The 21,666-nt window shown below is 40.3% G+C and overlaps 1 long non-coding RNA gene across 3 annotated transcripts in view; it reads right to left on the reverse strand.

Moving 5' to 3' along the window:
* Window positions 1-3,746: 3,746 nt before the first annotated feature.
* The window catches only part of LOC117354269, a 91,870-nt gene continuing 73,950 nt past the window's right edge, over window positions 3,747-21,666 (reverse strand). The window contains exons 4-7 of one of the 3 annotated variants that reach the window (XR_004538160.1): window positions 21,375-21,622; window positions 6,486-6,590; window positions 4,771-4,906; window positions 3,747-4,048 (exon numbers count right to left, since the gene is read on the reverse strand). This is a non-coding gene — a long non-coding RNA (uncharacterized LOC117354269). Of the gene's footprint in view, window positions 4,049-4,764; window positions 4,907-6,485; window positions 6,591-21,374; window positions 21,623-21,666 lie in introns of all 3 variants that reach the window. The other 2 variants (XR_004538158.1, XR_004538159.1) reach the window with 2 other exon arrangements.

Here is a 21,666-nt window from a genome sequence, read left to right on the forward strand (position 1 = left end):
GTGTCATTGATTTTTCTTTTTCCTGAAGATAAATGAATGAAGATTTGATGCACTATATATTATTTATTGGGTTTTATCCATTTATAATGTGGTTTGTGATTGTGTTATGTTTTGATATTTAATAATTTATACATAGTTATGTTTGTAGACTCTTGAGGCAAGCCAGTTTGGCCGAAACATGTACATGTCGATTCATTAAGTTATTGGATGAATAAAAAGACATTTTTGAAATAGATTGAGTCTACCAATCTTTATAGAACATCTCCACTCCTAGTTTCATGTCTTTGAGTTTGTAGATTTGGTTCTCCTGTTTCATACCCTGTCTTCATAGTGCATCATTTGCATATGATATGAAACACTTATTCACTGTGTCAGCAAAGGAATCAATGGGAAAACTCCTAGGGCTCACACACAAACAATATTGCAAAGAACACGATGTAAAAAACATGTTTTCTTTGTTCCTGGGTAAAAAGTATTATAAAGATAAGATTTAGGTGATTAAGTATAATCTGAAGGAGTTATTTCATATGGTGCATTTTTTCATGAAAGGCTATGAGGGAACTAAGGCAGAGAGTTTGGAACTGGATGATTACGCAAGGTACCTGAATGAGAAAATAGAGACTGAATGTTATAAGTGATGAATATGAGATGGATGGACTTGTAAATGATGTGGAAGATGAGTTGGAGGGATGGTTACATTTTGAGGATGTGACAGAGTAAGAAGTAAAATTTGTGGTGCATAGATTGAATCCAAGATCAATGATTTAGCTTTGCTCGCCTGAGCTTGTGGAGGCAGTAATAAATGCAGCAAAATTTAGAGCCAGGAGATTTGAATAATTATAGACCAATTTTTGGTGATGCCAGTAGTTTCTAAGATTATTGAGCAAGTGGTGTTGGGAGAGTTGGAAGATTTTGTTGACTAAAGGAATTGGTTAGATAAACATCAATATGGGTTAAGGAAGGAGCATGGGATTAAAACACTTATATTATCTACCTTGGATGTGCTTTGGAGAGGTCTAGACATGGGAAGGATATTTTGTATGAAGTCTTTAGACATATCGGCAGCCTTTGACACAGTAGATGTAAGCATTCTGTTACATAAATTACAGATGGGTGGAATAGAAGAGGTGGTGTTGAAATGGTTTCATTCTTTGTTAACAGATTGTAAATTTGTGGTATCCTCTATAACAGGGGTGCCCAACGCGTCGATCGCGATCGACCAGTAGCTCAGGAAGGCAACGCGAGTCGATCGCGGAGCCTATCCCGGACTCTGTGATAGACTCGTGTTGCCGTCCTGATCTACGGGCCGATCAGCCTTCCTCTCCAGTTTTCTTTCTCCCTAGGGCCTTTTAGCTGGGCGATCCGCCCAGCTGTCATCTGCCGCTGCTGAACAAAAAACCGGGTCCTGCCTTCGCGGAAACAGAAAGTAGGCAGGACCCGGCAGGAAGAAGAACAAATGCTTGTCTCCCGCATTAGCCCGTAGCGAACGCTTGCTTCAGGGCTCTCAACATGTGCGTGCCGGCTTCTCTTCTCTTCCCTCCGAAACCGGAAGTTATGTCCGGGGGGGGGGAGAAGGGAAGCCGGCGCGCACATGTTGAGAGCCCTGAAGCAAGCGTTCGCTACGGGCTAATGCGGGAGACAAGCATTTGTTCTTCTTCCTGCCGGGTCCTGCCTACTTTCTGTTTCCGCGAAGGCAGGACCCGGCAGCATTTCCCCTAATAGGTCGATCGCGATCTTGGGCTGATCAGCCTTCCTCTTCCCGATGGCAGAATTGACGTCAGGGAGAGGAATGCTGGTTGGCCGAAGCAGGGAGAGCTTGGGGCCTGTTATTGGTGGCGTTTGGGTCCTGGTCCCCGATGGCAATGGCAGTGGCTTGGGGGAGGGCAGGGAGAAAGAAAGAAAAAGGGCAGGCAGGGAGACAGAAGGAAAGAAGAGAAACAGAAAAAAATGAAAGGGAGGCAGAGAGAAAGAAAGGGCAGGGAAGAGGAAGGAAAAGTTGGGGGAAGAAATGAGGTCTGGAGGAGAAGAAGCATACAGGCTAAAAGAAGGGAAGAAAGATTGTATGCACAGTCAGAAGAAGAAAGTGCAACCAGAGACTCATGAAATCACCAGACAAGGTAGGGAAAATGATTTTATTTTAAATTTTGTGATCAAAATGTGTCTGAATTTATATCTGCTGTCTATATTTTACACTAAGGTCCCCTTTTACTAAACCGCAATAGAGGTTTTTTACGCAGGGAGCCTAGGAGTGTCGAGAGCAGCGCTGGGCATTCAGCGCAGCTCCCTGCGCTAAAAACTGCTAACGTGGTTTAGTAAAAAGGGAGGGAGTATATTTGTCTATTTTTGTATGGTTGTTACTGAAGTGATAGTGCATAGAGTCATCTGCTTTGACCTCTTTGAAAACCCTGGAATAGGAATGATGATTAACATTTTCTATGCGTACAGTGTGCGTTGTGTTTTTTTTAAATTTTATTGTTGGTAGATCATTGTGACTTGGTCATTTAAAAAGTAGCTCGCAAGCCCAAAAAGTGTGGGCACCCCTGCTCTATAATATAAGTAAAAAAGGAGTGCCACAGGGGTCTGCACTATCTGCTCTATTATTTAATGTGTATATTGCATCATTAGGGCAAGTACTGGAGAATTTGGATATGCATTATCACTTTTATGCAGATCATATACATTTTTATCCAGTAGAGACAGGACTTGAGTTTGTTTTGTTTTGATTGTTGTGGTTTTATAAAACTTTAATAAAACATTTTTGAACTGAAAAAAATAATTGTCAAATTGTATGAAGGAGATCAGAAAATGGATGGGTGAAAATAGATTGGTGTTAAACTTGCAAAAAACTGAAGTTATGTTCATTGGGGACAATGATCAGTTATAGCATGTGAAGGAGATACAGATGCAGGGCATAAAACAAAAAATTTGGAACAGCAGGGACAAAGTCATATATCTAATATGCTGAATTTCTCCCAGTGTTGCAAAGGAATGATTCTGAAATTAGAGGTATGTGGTGAGAGGCATCCATGTTAAGACATCATTTCTGGCATTGGTATCTCCCCCTCATCTTTCTCGGTGAAGATCAAAGCAAAGAATTAATCTCTCCACTGTGGCCTTGTCTTCCCTGAGTACTCCTTTTACCCTTCGGTCATCTGGCAATCCAACTGATTCTTATACCGGCTTTTTGCTCCTAATATACCTAAACGTTGGTACAATAGGGCTAGATCGATGGATAAAGACTGATTAGTTGCTCTCCAATTAGAAACAATTCATGTCCTATGTGTGCCATCCATATTTCTATACTCTATATCAAAAGATATTAAGAAGATTATGAAAAAAAATCATTGGAATATAGTACAGGCCGAGAGTATGTTTGAGGTCAAGATATCCTGGTGGTACACATGAAGGGACAACATTTTAATGACTTATTGGTATCATCAGCATTACATGCCATTTGGTGCTCTCCTCAAATGGTAGGACATTGTAGTTATAGTTCTTTATGCAGATATATCATACAGACTGGTTGTTTTATACATCTAAACACTGGAAGAAATAAATTTTTTATTGAATATATTTACATAATAACAGCAAAATCATTCATATACAGAAAAAATGACCAAACAAGACACATTAAGGGCTCCTTTTACTAAGCTACTAGCGGTTTTAGCGCGCGCTGCATTGCCCAGCGCGCTAGACGCTAATGCCACCATTGAGCTGGCGTCAGTTTTTACGCATAACGCGGGGGGCAGCGCGCGCTAATCTGCAGCACATGCTAAAATCGCTAGCGTACCTTAGTAAAAGGAGCCCTAAGTACGAGTCCAGAAATATTAAATACAAAGACAAAAAGTTAATACATAATATTAAGTCACATCAAATCTACTCAGAGAAAAACTGGATAATCTGAGCTGGTTCATAAAAAAACATATTTCACATTGTGATACTTGATAACACATTTACAGGGGATAATTCATTCAAAAAAGGCACCAAGTTCGTCATCATAAACCTCCTCCATTTCAGTCTTTTCAGCAACATCTGGAAACTTCCAGACCTTAAAGCCAAAAAGTAAATCATTTTAATGACAAAAAAAAATTCAAAAGGAAATCACAATTAGAATGCAGAGCCAAAGATATAAACAGGGTAGCTGGAACACATTTTTTCCAGAAGTTTCCAATAATCCCATAAAAAGTCTAATCTCAGACCTCTTGAAAGGAGGTACATACCGTAATATTCCTTAAATATCATAGGACATACTGTTTCTGGAATTTTCAATATATCCCAAATATATACTTTGTAAACATTTCCACATGTGAAATAATTCTCAATCTAGGGAAATTTATGAGCTGAAGATTCCTTTGCGTAACAATATTCTCCAACAACCCAATCTTATTCTCTTATAACAAATTCCTTTAAGCTAAGATGCTCACACTCTTTTGATTCTGTTTTAAGGATAGTTCAGTTTCAAACATTCTTTTGTATACCACCTTTTTGTAGTTTTACAAAATGTGCATTATTTACGCTGATAGAGTGGCCAACATTTCCTGTATAACTTCCAAATTAATAATTTTAAGCTTCTGCATACAAATCTCCCAATCAGTCAATTCACATATGTCATTTCTCTCCTTGTGTAATGTCACTCAAACAAAGAGAGAATGTTAATATGTTAATAGTGTAGTTTCAAGGAATAAAAGACCCTTGGAAGAGTTATTTGCTTCAGGCTCTGTGGCCATAGGGGATGCTCCATTTCAGGGAGCAGTAGCAGCTCACCTGTACCTGATACCTGCTCCAATGAGATGCCTCTGTCTTCAACATCTATATTCTCCAGCATCCAAATACAATAGTAATCCATTGGACACATGTTGCAACAACGACTTGTCCAGGTAAATGTGAACCTTGGTTTTCCTTTTTCCTATTGAGAAAACAGTGCATAAAGTCTTTGAGCAGAGACTATTTCTTGCATGTTTAATGTACAGTGCTGTGTGCATCTGGTAGCACTATAGAAATAATAAATAGTAGTAGTAGTGAATGGGTATCTTTGCACGTTGATGTTTTTATATAACCTTATATATGTTTTTGCATGATTTTATCTTTGTATTTTGTGCCATGCAGAGAGGAGGGTAGTATTTCCTTTCAGTTTTCTCATCTTGTTGGTGCATCATAACACCTACCCTTAAGGTTATGAATTTGGGTTAAATTTCTTTTAAACAGATACATTTTCCATACACTTTATTATGAATATAAACTTGTAACCCATTATGACCTCTTCTGGGAGGATGGGATATGAAACCAAATAAATAAATAATAGGTCAAAGAACTTAAAAGCAAAAATAAATGTATATTTAGAACATAAGAATTGCCATCCTGGGACAGACTGATGGTCCATCAAGCCTAGTATCCTGTTTCCAACAGTGGCAAACTCAAGTCCCAAGTAGTAAAACAGATTTTATGCTGCTTATCCTAGGAATAAGCAGCGGATTTCCCCAAGCCATCTCAATAATGGCCTATGGACTTCTCTTTTAGGAACTTATCAAAACCTTTTTTAAATCCTGCTAAGCTAACTGATTTCACCACATTCTCTGGCAACAAATTCCTAACATTCTATTTTCTTTCTTAGCAGCTGTCACACATTAAGCTAAGGGTTTCAATGTATCCTCAACAATGATACCTAGATTTATTAATTAAAAAAAGGTTATGCGCTTTTATGGAAATTAAGAACCATTAAAAAGTTTTTGGACAGTGAATCTTTTCGGTTACTGGTTCAATCTATTGTATTATCAACTTTAGACTATTGTAATATAATTTGTTTGGGGTTACCTAAAAAGATTATATTAAGACTTCGGTTGGTGCAAAATGCTGCAGTTTGCCTGATTTTTAATCTTAAAAATATGATCATGTTAGTCCTTTTTATACCAAGTTGCATTGGTTGCCTTTTGGGGCCAGAGTGCTTTTTAAGTTTGGATGGATTTGTTATAAGGTGCTTTTTGGATTATCTCCCTCTATCCCCTTTTTCAACAAGAAATTGTCCAATCTTTTTTTGAACCCCAGTACCAGGATAGGCAGCCCTGTCCTCTGTAACCTCTGAGGCTCTACCTGCTTCTGGATTCCTGGCTAGGGGAGTTGGCTTAACCCCTATACTAACCTTGAAAGGGTCATCCTTGGGGCTGTGAATGTCACACCAGGAACAGGTGCTTTCATATCCTGTATATTCATAAACCTAGTCTGTAATTTAGATGTTTTCTTGTATAAGAGATACTCTAAATAATTAATCATCAGCATCTGGACCTACAGCATTATCCTTAACAGCGTTACCTTCAATCAGAAATTTCACTGTATCAAATAATTCTTGTGGTTTATTAACCACAAGCCTAATCCTCTCACAATAGTATCTATCTCTTTCTAGTTCACAATAAGCCTGATATTCAATCAATCAAATAATCATAATCATCCACATCTTTTGCTTTCCTCCACAATTGTTCATATTTTCTTACTTCTTGTCTCAACTTCTGTAAAATTTCTGTGTGTCATGGATGAGGTGGTGTTGTTAGATGCCATCAACTCGTGTTCGAGTCCTAACGACTTGATGAATTCCAGATCTAAAAAGAAATCAGTTTTGTGTTAGTCCAGAAAGGTCCTCCAGCATCAGCCCCATGGTTGTTTTCAAAGTGTACAGCCATCTGATTGCAGGTCGCCCTCTTCGCCTGGTTCCTCTGATCTTCCTAAACATGATGTCCTTTTCCAGTGATCTCTCTCTTCTGATGGTGTGACCAAAATAAGACAGTCATAACTTCATAATTTGGGCTTCAAGTGACATAGCCAGTGTACTAGCTGAGAAAACATTAACTATCCATTCAGGAACAATATCAACCAGTGAGTACTTTGACAATCTATACCAATCATTGGTCATCACAGATACATCATCATTTTCATTCAATTGCTGTAGTTCCAAAATTAAATTATTTTTAACAATATCAATATCAAATTTTGGCATGCTAACCATTGTACAGTTTGTTTCAATCTGATGTTTGCTATATGAATTGTACTAATGAGTGATCTGACCATATCATAGGTTGTACTTCTGGGAGTGCTATTAATTTTCCTATCATCCCTGCAGATATAAATACCAAATCCAAAAAATGACTGGCCTTATGAGTTACTGCTTGTACTGTCATAAGAACATAAGCAATGCCTCCGCTGGGTCAGACCTGAGGTCCATCATGCCCAGCAGTCCGCTCACACGGCGGCCCAACAGGTCCAGGACCTGTGTAGTAATCCTCTATCTATACCCCTCTATCCCCTTTTCCAGCAGGAAATTGTCCAATCCTTTCTTGAACCCCAGTACCGTACTCTATCCTATTACGCCCTCTGGAAGCGCATTCCAGGTGTCCACCACATGTTGGGTAAAGAAGAACTTCCTAACATTCGTTTTGAATCTGTCCCCTTTCAACTTTTCCGAATGTCCTCTTGTTCTTTTATTTTTTGAAAGTTTGAAGAATCTGTCCCTCTCTACTCTCTCATTATCTTGTAAGTCTCTATCAAATCCCCTCTAAGTCTCCTCTTCTCCAGGGAAAAGAGTCCCAGTTTTTCCAATCTCTCAGCGTATGAAAGGTTTTCCAAACCTTTTATCAGACGTGTCACTCTCCTCTGAACTCTCTCGAGCAACGCCATATCCTTCTTAAGGTACGGCGACCAATATTGGACGCAGTACTCAAGATGCGGACGCACCATCGCCCGAACAAAAGCACAAGCTTCTAACATATAAATAAAATCACAGTCAATCTTATCGTCCCCTTCTCTTTCTGCCTTAAGTGGAACATTAAAGTCTCCTACTATGCAAAGAATTCTATATCAATCTGTAACATCTCAAATAACGGTGAACAATCAGTACCTAGCTTTCCTGGCAGACAATAAACTGTACAAATCGACATTTTTTTAAATTTGTAATCACAACATATTCTATTTGAGAGGAAGTTTCAGAAAAAAATAATTCAAAACCAAGATCCCTTTTGAAAAAAATAATAACTCCTCCACTCTACCTTTTCTACAGCTCCATTTCCAAGTGTAAGCTGAAGAAAAGCATTGCTACACCTCTACAACATCAGAGTCTTGTAACCAAGATTCAGTTACACATAAAACATCATACTGATTATCGTTTAATAAGTCAGATAGTAATACAATTTTGTTCAGAATGGAATGCGCATTGATGAGGCCAATACATAGTGATGATTGTAAATCATTCCTATCCGCATCTAGAGTTATTTCTTTCAAAGTGGTTGTTCGTCTCATAGTCCAATTTTACAGGTGGAAACATGAGTTAAATCTCCATACCGTCCTCTACCTAATACCACTGGAATATGATACCACATGATTATTTCCTGTTCTGAGTTTTGAAGAAATCTTTCCATGGACAGCGGTTTTCAAGTGATGAAGCTGTGATGTCCTGGTTTGAAGGTCAAGCAGAATTATTTTCAAAGGGGTTAAAGTCATTGCAGGAAAAGTGGATGAAGTGTATGGAGCTTTCGGGGGACTATATTGAAAAATAAAACAAAAACTTTTTGAAAACTCTTTTCTTTCCTACTGAAGTAGATAAATTATTGAATGCCCCTCATAGGTAACCTCCTCTACTGCTATATTTGGTTTGTTTATAAGCTGTATTAAAGGTACCCTCTTTGGTATTGTCTCTGTGAGAAGATCTGTAGGTCTGATTTTTTATAATCCTTTGCAACATGAGTCTTCTAAGAAAACTACACTAAACTCATGCCTCATAGTTACATAAATATGTTCTATACTTCATAATAACATGTGGTTAAGCAAAAAGGAGTACACACAGGGAATCAAAGTTCAGAAGTATTGTTAGATTTCACAGAAAAGAGGCTGGTTGGTTTTATTACTTGTAGAAAAATAGAGAAAAAGGTAAGAACTTTGGTAAGTCTTTTTTGTTTCTTTCAACAGGTACCAAAGCTCCTAACAGCAGAAGAATGGTTGGGAAATATCATGCCACTACTGTTACTACTCCTGTCTCTACCCAGACTGATAATCTGATCCACAGTGTGAAAAAACACTTGTGGGTTCACTTCCTCAGGAAACAGGTGGTAGAACTAAGAGAGGAGCTGATGAAGCTGAAAAGTATCATGACCGCAAAGATTACATTGATGAAACTTTTCTCGATGGAAAACTCCAGAAGAGGGGAAGGGGAAGGTGAAACTGAACCAAAAGACAACAGCTGGACACAGATTACCAGAACCAGTAGACTCTAAATTCTGACTTCACATTCATATGAGAAAACCCATTATGCAGCCCTGGAAGCGAAAGGAGAAACAATGCTAAGAAGAACTAGAACTCATAAACATCAAAGCTACAAGATCAGCAACCATTGTGTCTACGAAGCGAAGATGGTGGTGGCAGGTGACTTCTTTTTGAGAGGTAGAGAGACATTCATCTGCCAACTAGATATGATTTCCCAAGATCCAAGACATTATAGAGAGTGCAGACAATCATGGAACCTACTGTCATGAAGCCTAGAAGGAAGAGTAGCCTAGTGATTAGAGCACCAGGCTTGATGTCCAAGAGTGCCAGCTCAAATCTCACTGTTGCTTCTTGTGAACTTGGGCAGGTCATGTAACCAACCCTCCATTGCCACAAGTACAAAAATTAGATTGGCCAGGGCCAGGGAAATATCTAGTGTCCCCAAAAATAACTCATTTTGAGCTACTACTGAAAAAAATATATATAAGCAAAATCCAAAATAATAAATGAATATCCAATGCTGCTTATCCATGTTAACACAAATGATGCTGCTAAGTTTCTTTCCAAATGTATTATAAATGACTTCATGGCTCTAGAAGAGAGAAAACAGTAGATGGTGGTATTCTTCTTGATCCTCCCAGTCAAGGATAAAGGACACACAGAGAAACTTGCAATCTGAAGATGAATGCAAAACTGGTAACAGCATTTCAGCTTCCTGAGCCATGGGATGATTTTACAAGAAATTCTGAGCAGAGGTGACATCCATCTATCAAAAAATTGACAAACAGCCTTGTAGAACAGAGGAGGATTTTAAACTAGGATTATCGTGAATGATCTACAAAGGCCTCAAGTAAGTAAAACATTAAGCACTTAGGGATGGGCAAAAAGAGCAAAATCAGAGTTTGGGAACTAAATCACAAATATAGAGGCAATCATGGAGGAGGATGAATTAGACATAGTGATGATCATAGGTGTAAATACATGCTTGTCCCGTGTTCTGCCCATACCACAAACAGATTCTGGCTTTATATAGTAAATAGCCACCTTCTACTTGTGGGTGTAATTATAGAATTGTGCATACATGAGTATATGTGCATATATGTGGGTAAAAAAATCCATATTCTATAACTTACGTGCATATATGGAGCCTACATGTAGGCACTCTATTTATAGAATCATCCCCCCTCTCCCCCCCAGTGTCTGAGGAGTGAATCAGGGCATGATTAATATGAGACGAAGCAGAAGTGGAAAAAGAGCAAGAGAGCATTGGTCCATCAGGTCCATCTGAGTTATTAAAAAATGTTTGGACAAGTCCCTGAAGGAAAAGTTCATAGTTTTTACTGAAACAGGCGAGGGAAGCCACTGCTTGCCCTGGGATTGATAGCACAGAATGTTGCTACCGTTTGGGTTTCTGCCAAGTATTTGTAACTTGGTCACTGTGGAAAAAAAGATACTGGGCTAGATGGACAATTGGGTTGAACCAATATGGCTATTCTTATGTTCTTATGAGTAGTTTATTATTATTTTATTTATTATTATTATTATTATTGCATTTCTCTAACAAATTTCAGCCTAAAATATGTCAGAGAAATGCAGAGGGCTCTCATAAAATGTTGTTAAGCAGATATCTCTGTGGTCAGGTATCTTGGTCATCAACCCCATCTATGTGAGCTCCGATGTAACATAATCTACCTCATCTGTGTACTGCATTGTTCAAACTGAGCACAAGTACCTGGTGTCACATGAGAACAATGTACCGTATTTGCCGGCGTATAAGACGACTTTTCAGTACCTTAAAATCCTCCCCAAAGTCGGGGGTCGTCTTATACGCCGAGTACTGTTTACATGCCCTTACTTTACATGCCCTAACATCTCCTTCCTTACCTCCTTACGGTGCTTACGGTACTAGTAAACCTGCCGGGACATCAGCGGGGCCATGGCGGGACATCAGTGTGACAAGGGTGCCAGCTCCTTCATCCTGCGCAGCGGGAAGCAGCGGCGCTCTGGCCCCACCCCTTTTCTCTTTACTACGTCTCTCGCACATGCGGCCGTGTGTGGAGTCTAGCCCTTAAGGAAGTTGCGGGGGCGAACAGGAGGCTTTTGAAGGCTTTTAAAGGGAAACTGTCATGCCAGCAAACTTGCTAGGGACTTGCCCGGCACTTGCTCTCTCCCTCTATGTGTTATCTTCCTTCTATCATTGACAGTTTCAGTTTGGTTAACAGTTTAGAAAACAAATAGCATGGCAGCTCCCATGGGTTTATTGTTCTATTCAGCTTTAGTGAATTAATTAAAATTGTTGAAATAAATTCTGATGTTCTTTTAAGTTTTATTTGTTGTGCAGAAGGTGTGCGGAAGAAGGGGTAGTCTTATATGGCGAGTATATAACAAACTCTATATTTTAACTGTAAAAGTTGGGGGGTCGTCTTATACGCCCAGTCGTCTTATACGCCGGCAAATACGGTAGATATTTTTCAAATTATTAATCAGCATGAAGTGCTATATGTTAGGTGCCTTCAACTCATGTTCGAGTTCTATCGACTTGATGATCATCATTAAGTTTCCGTGACAGAATACAGTATAAATTTGATGTTGTCACATCAAATGCAATCCTCCACCTCCAACACTGGCCATCTGCTGCTGCCCAGATGGGTGGTACATTGTTAGTATGATATTTCCACTGAAACCTGTCCACCTTGGAAGGCCCTGCTGGTCGTGAAACTACCGATGGCATAGCTTTCAGCTACACAGATGTGCACAAGGCCTAGTGGTACGACAAGCCTATGTGCCATGACTACTATATGCTTTGAAGAAATACTGCTATACTGTAATTAGTAAGCTTACAGATGAACCTTGTTTTAGCATCTCCAAATTACACCTGACCAGGCATTTGTATAAGAAAAAGGAACTCCAGGATGGTTAGGTCTGTTAGGCATCTCAATAAAACAACAAGAAGATTGTAGAACAGAAGATCAGATGTACCAGTTTGTAGTTTAATAAGCGTCCAAATAACTTAAAAACAATCCACAAAGCGTGTATACAGTCACAAGTGACCCACAGGATAAAAATCAAATAACGTATAAAATAAAAATGACCCAACACAGGCTGTGTTTCAGCAAAATAAAATGCCATTCTCAGGGGTCTTTTAGGGTCCTTGGCTGTCTTAAATATTAACACAGGAAAGTCACAAAAACTCCAAGTAGTTAAGAGGCTACAAACAAACAGCACAGCTCACAAGATTGTTTTTAAGATTATTTTTTTTAAGTTATTTGGATGCTTCTGTTCCACAATATTTTTGTTGTTTTGCTACTTCATTTCCCCGGCCCAGGAAGCAAGCTGGTCATAATCATAAGGATCTCCCAGATCAGGCAGCGCAAGAACAGCGACGGACTGAGCCGAGGATGTGTCCATAGAAACGAGGCTACTGAGAGATACATCTGAGGTTGAGCAGCACTGTGCAGGGAAAGAACGGTGGCTTTGAAACTCATTCCACAAATGTTTCAATAATTCGGAGAAATCCTCTGGCTCCTGGGGTGTAGAGTCACCCTCAGATGACTTAACTTTGCATTTCTTAGGCTGTGGACAATCCGCAGCCAGACGCATGGAACTAGCAGTCATGTCAAGCTCCGAAATAAAGAAACCCATCCCACCAGGCTAGCTGAGCGTTTTGTCACCTGCTTAAGCACGAGAGAGGCTAAGCTTGGTGCTGTCACTTCTCCTGGCTGTGCCATATGGCATGTGGCACAAGGATGCTCTTAAGGCGCTAAATTTGTGCAATCCTGGCAAGAATTCACATTAGGAGAGCCCAAGGACTCCATCCCAACAAATTCTGAGGCAAAAACTGCAGTTTTGGAGAAGCATAAAGCTTTAGAAAAAAAGATAGCTAAAAATCCAAGATGGCTACCACTACAAAATTCGCGCCAAAATTGCAATTTTTTTCACATTAAACAAAGTGCAAAAATGGCGATTTTAGGGTTTTTCAGGTGGGGGAACACAGGAGGACATGCAGAAACCCTTAAAACTTCAATTTTCAAACCTCCCCCGATTCAACTCACAGGCTGTGACAGCCTTTATTATTATTAATAATAATAATAACTTTATTCTTTTATACCGCCATAACCAAAAGTTCTAGACGGTTCACACTAAAAAGAGCTGGACAATCAGTGAAATACAATAATACAGTAAAAAATACAAATATTTGCAAAATAGAATTTCAATAATAAAACTCTCATTAAGTAATAAACTTATCAAACAAAATGATCTTAATTAATTTCCGAAAACAGCAATCGGATAACATCGCTTGCTGAATACATTTACCTAACCAAGATTGTTGCCTACCAGCTTGAAATGCTAGGGTCCTTTCTAAGAAGGTCTTATATCTACACCCATTAATTTTTGGATAAGCAAATAAGTAGAAGTTTCTAGTTTCTCTTGATGGTCTATGCAACACAAAATGAGGAAAAAGGTAAGCTGGAGACAATCCCAATATCAGCTTAAAGCAGATACAGGAAAATTTTAATAATACTCTTGCCTCCAAAGGCAGCTAATAAAGTAAACAATAATATGGACTAATATGGTTGTTTACTCAATGTGACCTATGCTGGGAATGTGCTGCAGCCTGCCTCAGCTCTCTTACAGTAGCTGGAATCAAAGAATCACTGCCTCATGCTGGGAATGCCTCTTCAATGCTGATCTTCAGGCTGCCAGTCGGACCCTCTGCCTGACTATACCTCAACCCTTGCGGACTGACGGACGTGCTCGTAAACGGGCGGAGGCAAGAAGACGCAGCCGGCACCCTGTGAGATACTGTGGAGTCTCCTATGGATGCCCAACAGCCTACACTCAAACCTTTATTTGGCAGAAGGAGAAAGATGGGGACGGCCCTGAGCTCTTGTGAAGTAAATGCAGGCTGGCTGACAGGGATTGGCCTGTCAGCTGCAGACCGAAGTCTGTGTGATCTCAATGCAGGCAGAGCTGAATAATCATTGCAAGCACAAGAAACCCCGAAAAAAAAGAGACAAAAATACACCAAATAAAATAATAAAAGGGAAAAAGCAGAATAAACACATTCCTGCTGGCATGTGGACTGAAGGGAAAAACTGTAGGTGGAGTTAATGAGCCCAGTGAAGTACAGCAGTACTAGTTTTCGGCACATCTTGTTTAATAGGTGTTTATAAGATTTTTAAGTAAAATATCCTTTTGTATTGTCATTTCAGTGCAATAAGTGCAACAGTGCAATTTAGACACTCTTGGAGGAAGATGGCTACAGTTTACTTGGGAACCATTTTGGAACTCATTAACACCAACTGCCTGAAGCAGATTACTCAACCTGTGACCAGTATATATTGTCCTGTCTTTTCTTTTGGATCTCATGGGTGGGAAGTGGGGGTGGAAAGAAGGGAGAAACATGAAAATATGATTGTAACTGCTCATTTTCTTATACAATGCGGTTATTTTTCTATGACTGTATTATCTCTATGCCTGGTTATCTGCATTGCTTTCAATAAAATACATGTAAAAAAAAATAAAGTAGACCATACGAGGAAACAGTAAATTCAACACAGGGATGCACAAAAGAAACACCTCTAGGGAAACTAAATAACATGTAATGGTAATTATAAATTACATAGCAATTTATAATTGTCCTCTTAAGAATGTTTTAAGCCTCTGTTAGCCCAACCAATTTAGCTGAGCCCCCCCATTCCCCCCTCCTTTTGTTCTTTCCATTTTTCATAAGAACATAAGAATTGCCACTGCTAGGTCAGACCATTGGTCCATCGTGCCCAGCAGTCCGCTTATGCGGCGGCCCTTAAGTCAAAGACCAGTGCCCTGAGTCTAGCCTTACCTGTATACGTTCTAGTTCAGCAGGACTTGTCTAACTTTGTCTTGAATCCCTGGAGGGTGTTTTCCCCTATAACAGCCTCCGGAAGAGCGTTCCAGTTTTCTACCACTCTCTGGGTGAAGAAAAACTTCCTTATGTTTGTACGGAATCTATCCCCTTTTAACTTTAGAGTGCCCACTCGTTCTCTCTACCTTGGAGAGGGTGAACAATCTGTCTTTATCTACTAAGTCTATTCCCTTCATTATCTTGAATGTTTCGATCATGTCCCCTCTAAGTCTCCTCTTTTCAAGGGAGAAGAGGCCCAGTTTCTCTAATCTCTCACTATACGGCAACTCCTCCAGTCCCTTAACCTTTTTAGTCGCTCTTCTCTGGACCCTCTCGAGTAGTACCGTGTCTTCCTTCATGTATGGTGACCAGTGCTGGACGCAGTATTCCAGGTGGGGGCATACCATGGCCCGGTACAGCGGTATGATAACTTTCTTCGATCTGTATGTGATCCCCTTCTTAATCATTCCTAGCATTCTGTTCGCCCTTTTCGCCGCCACCATACATTGCACAGACGGCTTCATTGACTTGACAACTAATACTCCCAAGTCTCTTTCCTGGGGGGTCTCTCCAAGTACTGCACCGGACATCCTGTATTCGTGTATAAGATTTTTCTTACCAACATGCATCACCTTACACTTATCCACATTAAACCTCATTTGCCATGTCATGGCCCAATTCTCAAGCGTGTTTATGTCACATTGCAAGTCTTCGCAATCTTTCTGCATACTCTGAATAACTTTGTATCGTCTGAAATTTAATCACCTCGCTCGTCGTACAAATTTCCAGGTCGTTTATAAATATGTTGAAGAGCACGGGTCCAAGCACTGAACCCTGCGGCACTCCACTTGTGATGCTTTTCCAATCCAAGTATTGTCCATTTACCCCCACTCTCTGTTTCCTATCCGCCAACCAGTTTTTAATCCACATATTTCACCCTCGATTCCATGGCTTGTAATTTTTTGAAGTAGTCGTTCATGCGGGATCTTGTCGAATGCCTTCTGAAAATCCAGATATACAATGTCGACCATGTTACCCTTGTCTATCTGCCTGTTTACTCCCTCGAAGAAGTGCAGCAAGTTCGTCAAGCAAGATCTTTTTGCTGAAGCCGTGCTCGCTGGTCCTTATCAGATTGTGTCCATCTAGATGATCAATGATGTGGTCCTTTATCAGCGTCTCTACCATCTTTCCCAGTATTGAAGTCAGACTCACCGGTCTGTAGTTTCCCGGTTCTCCCCTCGAACCTTTCTTGAAGATCGGCGTAGCATTCGCCACTTACCAGTCTTCCGGAATCCTTCCTGATTTGATCAACAGATTGGCTATTAGTTGGAGCAGTTTAGCTATAGCCCCTTTCAGTCCCTTGATTACCCTTGGATGGATGCCATCCGTTCCTGGGGATTTATTGATTTTAAGCCTATAAATCTGCCTGCATACCTCTACTAGACTGACCGTCAACCCTGTCAGTTGCCCGTCTTCATTTCCTGCGTATAGCCTGTCAGCGTCTGGTATGTTGCGTATATCCTCTTCGGTAAATACAGATGCAAAATTGTGTTTAGTTTGTTGGCGATGGCTTTGTCCTCCTTTAGCACTCCCTTTATTCCATGGTCATCCAGCTGCCCCACCGCTTCCTTCGTGGGTCATTTCCCTTTAATATATCGAAAAAACAGCTTGAAGTTTTTTGCCTCCTTGGTTATTTTTTCCTCGTAGTCTCTTTTGGCCCCTCTTACCACCTTATGGCACCTGCTTTGATGTTGTTTGTGCTTTTTCCAGTTTTCATCCGTTTTTGACCTTTTCCATTCCTTAAACGAAGTCTTCTTGTCTCTGATCGCTTCCTTCACTGCTACAGTGAGCCACACCGGTTCCTTGTTCTTTTTCCTCTTGGATCCCTTGTTGATACACGGTATACATAGATTTTGCACTTCGGTGACTGTGTCCTTAAAAAGGGACCATGCTTGCTCTAGCGATTTTATAGTGCTTATCCTCTTCTCATTTTAATAATCTTTATTCATTTTAAAACATATACAAGTACATACAGAAATACAACAATTGACACCAAAGCACTTATTACTAACAAATAATAATATAGACATATCCCCCCCCTCTTTTCCCTCCCGCCCTCCCTCCAAACCCGGATATGTATAAAACTCAATAAAATGTAAGGCTCGGACTATTAATTAATTGGTGGATATAAAATTTGCTAATTGGCCCCAAATCTCCTTGAAGTTTTTACCATGACCCTTTAGTTCCGAATTCATACGTTCGTATCAATAACATAAGCACAGGGATTCCCACCAAAAGTTGTGATTCAGTCTATCACAATTTTTCCAGTTTTTTGTGATCATTTGTATAGCAATCCCAGTCATTACAAGAAGTAATCTATTTTTAGCTGCAGAAATTGGAGACTTGGGTTGTAACATAGTTCCAAAAAGCACCATATCGTATGATAAAGGAATGGAAGATTCCAGGATCCTATTAATTTCCCCCCAGATAGACTTCCAGAAGCCTAATATTAAGTGACAAAAGTACAACATATGATCCAGCGTCCCTATATCAAGATGACAGTGCCAGCATCTATTAGACTTTGAACTATCTAATTTTTGCAAATGAACAGGGGTCCAAAATATTCTATGTAACAGAAGAAACCAAGTCTGTCTCATAGATGCTGACGCTGTACATCTCATCCTCCAAGACCAAATCCGTGGCCATTGAGTAGCAGAAATCTCTTGCTTTACCTCAATGCTCCAAATATCTCTTAGGCTCGTTTTTGGTTTCTTATTCAAATATTCTAAAATTAATTTATACCACTTGGCAGCCTGATGCCCTAGGCCATCTGTCTGGTAGCATAGGCCCGGCAAGCTATACTGATCTTTTAAATTACGCCACTCAGGGAACCCTTTCTGAATAGCCTGCTTCAACTGCAACCACTTATATACTTGAGACTTTGAAATACCAAATATGTGTTGCAGTTGTGAAAAATCAAGCATTTTCCCATTTGATAACACATCATCTAGCATGCTTATGCCTGCCTGCAGCCAATGTTTCCAGAGGATCTTAGACTCGCCAATTTGAATCTTGGAGTTCAATCATAAAGACTGACATATGGATTGTTGCACTGGTACAGGTGTTAGATTATTAACGAATGTTAAAGTTTTCCATATATCCAAAAGAATGCAATTATCCTTATAAATCCTTGGCAGTTTAATACTCAATATGTGACACAATCTTAGAGGGTTTATCAATAACTGTTCTTCTTTATAATGAGAGCAATCTATTAGCGATTTCTTTAAGGTGGATCAGTATTTACCTGTTCCACTTGCTATTCTCATTCAAATGGTTTGTATTTTAATCAGCTAGCTTCTAATGACCCTCAGAAACACCACCTGAGACTCATAAACATTCATTGTCTTATGCTTTAAGTGCTGTCTCCTCAACAGCAAAACTAACACCACTAGGCAAAAAGCTGCACACGATACTAAATAGAAACCACAAACAGCAGCAAAAAAAGGTCTGATGGACCTTCAAAGTAACTAACCTCTGTCTCAAGCACTGGACTACCAATCATATACCATATAAAAAATATACTGTAATTGAAAAAAGGAGGGAGTCTCAGTGTGAAGGACCAGCGAAAGGAGAAAAACATCTCCAGCACTCACATGCTAAGGTGAAGGTCTAATAACCTCCACCTGCACACCATCATCGAATCCCTCCTGTGTGCACCCACCAACCAAATCAAAAAATAAGGTGAAATTCAACAGTGATAATAATAAATCACATATTCACAGTGCTGAAACAGAGAAAAATACTTTGAAGGTCCCTCCAGCTGACTCCCAGAATCAAAAAGGAAAACTTAGCTTGCAGGCATGGTCCGTGGATGAAAAACAAAGGCAAGGAGACACTGTAAACTGCTAAGTCAGATGAAATTCAAGAGTAGGTACAACCAGCCCGGTTTCGGGGACTCTAGGTCCCTTCCTCAGGAACCTGTAACTTTGGACGGACAGCACTTATTCAGCCATGAGCGGCAAATAAAGCAAACAAGCCAGCCTCATCAGGGCATATTATAAAAGCTTAGCCCTCTCCAAAAGTGCTTTGCAGTATAAATAAATAGAATAACTATTTCAGCTTAGGGTTCTATTAAAGTGACTAGTGACTTATCTTTTAAGTGGTCATCGGTTCAGGGATAGCTTAGCTGACATGCTTCACCAAACGGTTTTCTCAAGACTGTATCACCCTGCAACCATACAAACATAGAATTTATGCAGGGTGATATAGCCTTGAGAAAAAGACAGAAACGCTCCGAAAAAGTATTATTTATGGGGAACTATACAAGGTTTGAATCATTTGAATAAATCCAGAACCAATACCAAACCAATCCATTGCCTGTTACATAAAGGTCCATTCCATGCGATCAAAGGCCTTCTCCGCATCCAAGGATACAGAGGTACCAACCTGAAAGTGCCTTAGCTGCGGGTAACAGTCACTGTGTCATTCTCTATGCGGAACTGTGTCTGTGTGGCCATCTGAAGCTGTAATACAGGCTGGAATGTACCATTTCTTTCACATCTTTGGGTGGCAGAAGGGGTAATCAGTGACCCATGGGGGAGTAAGGGGGAGTCATGCCTTAGTTACAGCATAAGAACATAAGAATAGTCTTACTGGGTCAGACCAATGGTCCATTTATCCCAGTATCCCGTCTTCACGGAGGCCGATCCAAGTCACAAGTACCCAAATAGTAGCAGCATTCTATGCTACCAATCCAGGGCAAGTAGTGGCTTTCCCCATGTCTGTCTCAACAGCAGAGTATGGACTTTTCCTCTGGGAACTTGTCCAAACCTTTTTTTAAACTAGCTACATTAACCGCTCTTACCACATCCTTTGGCATATAAGACTAGCCTTACTGGGTCAGACCAATGGTCCTTCTAGCCCAGAGGTCATCTGGTCAGTTTGAGCATCTTTCTTACCCCTTGTTTTCAAAACAGGTCTAGTCCCAAACGTCTAAATGGTGCCTTGGATGTTTTGTTAAATGTTCAATTATCACTGCAAAACTTCCAAGTCCTAAACCTGACCAAAACACGACCCCTTGGAATTTAGACGAATAGGGGATGAGCAACCTAGAAAGACATCTAAAACAGTGGTATTCAACCCAGTCCTCAGGGACCATCTGGCCAGTCGGGTTTTCAAAGTCTCTGTCATCCATATTCACTGTGGATATCCTGACAACTCGACTGGCCAGGTGGTCCCTGAGGATTGGGTTGAATACCACTGATCTAAAATATCTAATCTAGGATTTTGAAATCAATGAGTTTTTAAAACAATAATTTGGACATTTTAGCAAAAAAAAACAAAAAAAAAAAACCCTAAATGCCACTTTATGCCATTTTGGGGGTGTTTTTCTCTTTTGAAAATGAGCACCATAGTAAATGATGGCTTATAAAGATCTGTACGGTCCATCCAGTCTGACCAACAATCACATTCATTATCAAGGCAATGTTGAACCCATAATCCAGTAATTATTCATTTCACTTGCTAAATTCCACTATAAGATGTCTTCCCCTCCCACCAAGATAGGCAAGACCTGTTCCTGATCTATCCTGCCATATACAGGAACAGACTATAGAAGTCCACCCGGCATTGGCTACACTGCCCAACTGCTAGCCAAAGTAACCTCCATGGATGCCGTAGATACTATTGCTCCTTCAGTCTGTATTCCCAGTTCTCTTACAGTTGACTACTTCCCTCACAGGAGCCCTCAGTCTCAGCAGCCCTAGCTGCCTACAAACCTCCAATCACTGCCCCTGAGATTGCCAGACATTGAGGGAATTTGGAACTTGGGGGTGATACAGAAATTTTGTGCCTTAAAGAGAAAGGCACTTCTCCATCCAACCTCACGGCAGGGCTCAACTCCCCAACTCCAGGTGAATGGGTCTCGGCAAGAAAACATTCAGTCCTCTGCTGTATAAAGGATCACACAAAGGCCAGTGGGGGAATGGACCTCACAGTCCCCTTCCTCTTGGTATTTAGCATTGCAGGAGGTAAAAGAAAATTTGCAGTAAAGATCCAAAAGCCTCTACTTTGCCGAGCTAGAGCTAACGCCTGCTAACGCCATCTTGGTCACTCCCCTTCTCAGCCTGCCCTCATAGGGCATATCTGGGGAAGTGAAGTGACAGAATTGACAGGAAAAAACTGAAAAGTCCCAGAGCTAGCGGGAAACTGAGAGCCCCAGATGAGGAGAAGGAAGGCCCTAAGTTCTCACCTTTGTATAGGAGCCTTCTGTTATACGCTTTGAAGCCTGAAAGGGGTAAAGACAGGCATTTCTTTTGTTTTTGCTTGAAACTGGTCCTCAATAGGCCTTTGTTGTGCAAAAGGCCTTCCGGCAGGCACAGAAACCCTGACCATACCAGCAGTCATGCTATCCCACAGGGTTAAGAGGATTATAAAGCCCAAATGCAACTAGAAGCTGCCATGTTATTTTCTTTGTTTTCTTTTCTCTGATTCATCCCTCTGGAAAGAAAAAAAACAAAACACAATTATGTTGTATAAGTGCA

The sequence above is a fragment of the Geotrypetes seraphini genome, chromosome 2 (genome assembly GCF_902459505.1).
Source record: "Geotrypetes seraphini chromosome 2, aGeoSer1.1, whole genome shotgun sequence".
NCBI classification, from domain to species: Eukaryota; Metazoa; Chordata; class Amphibia; order Gymnophiona; family Dermophiidae; genus Geotrypetes; species Geotrypetes seraphini.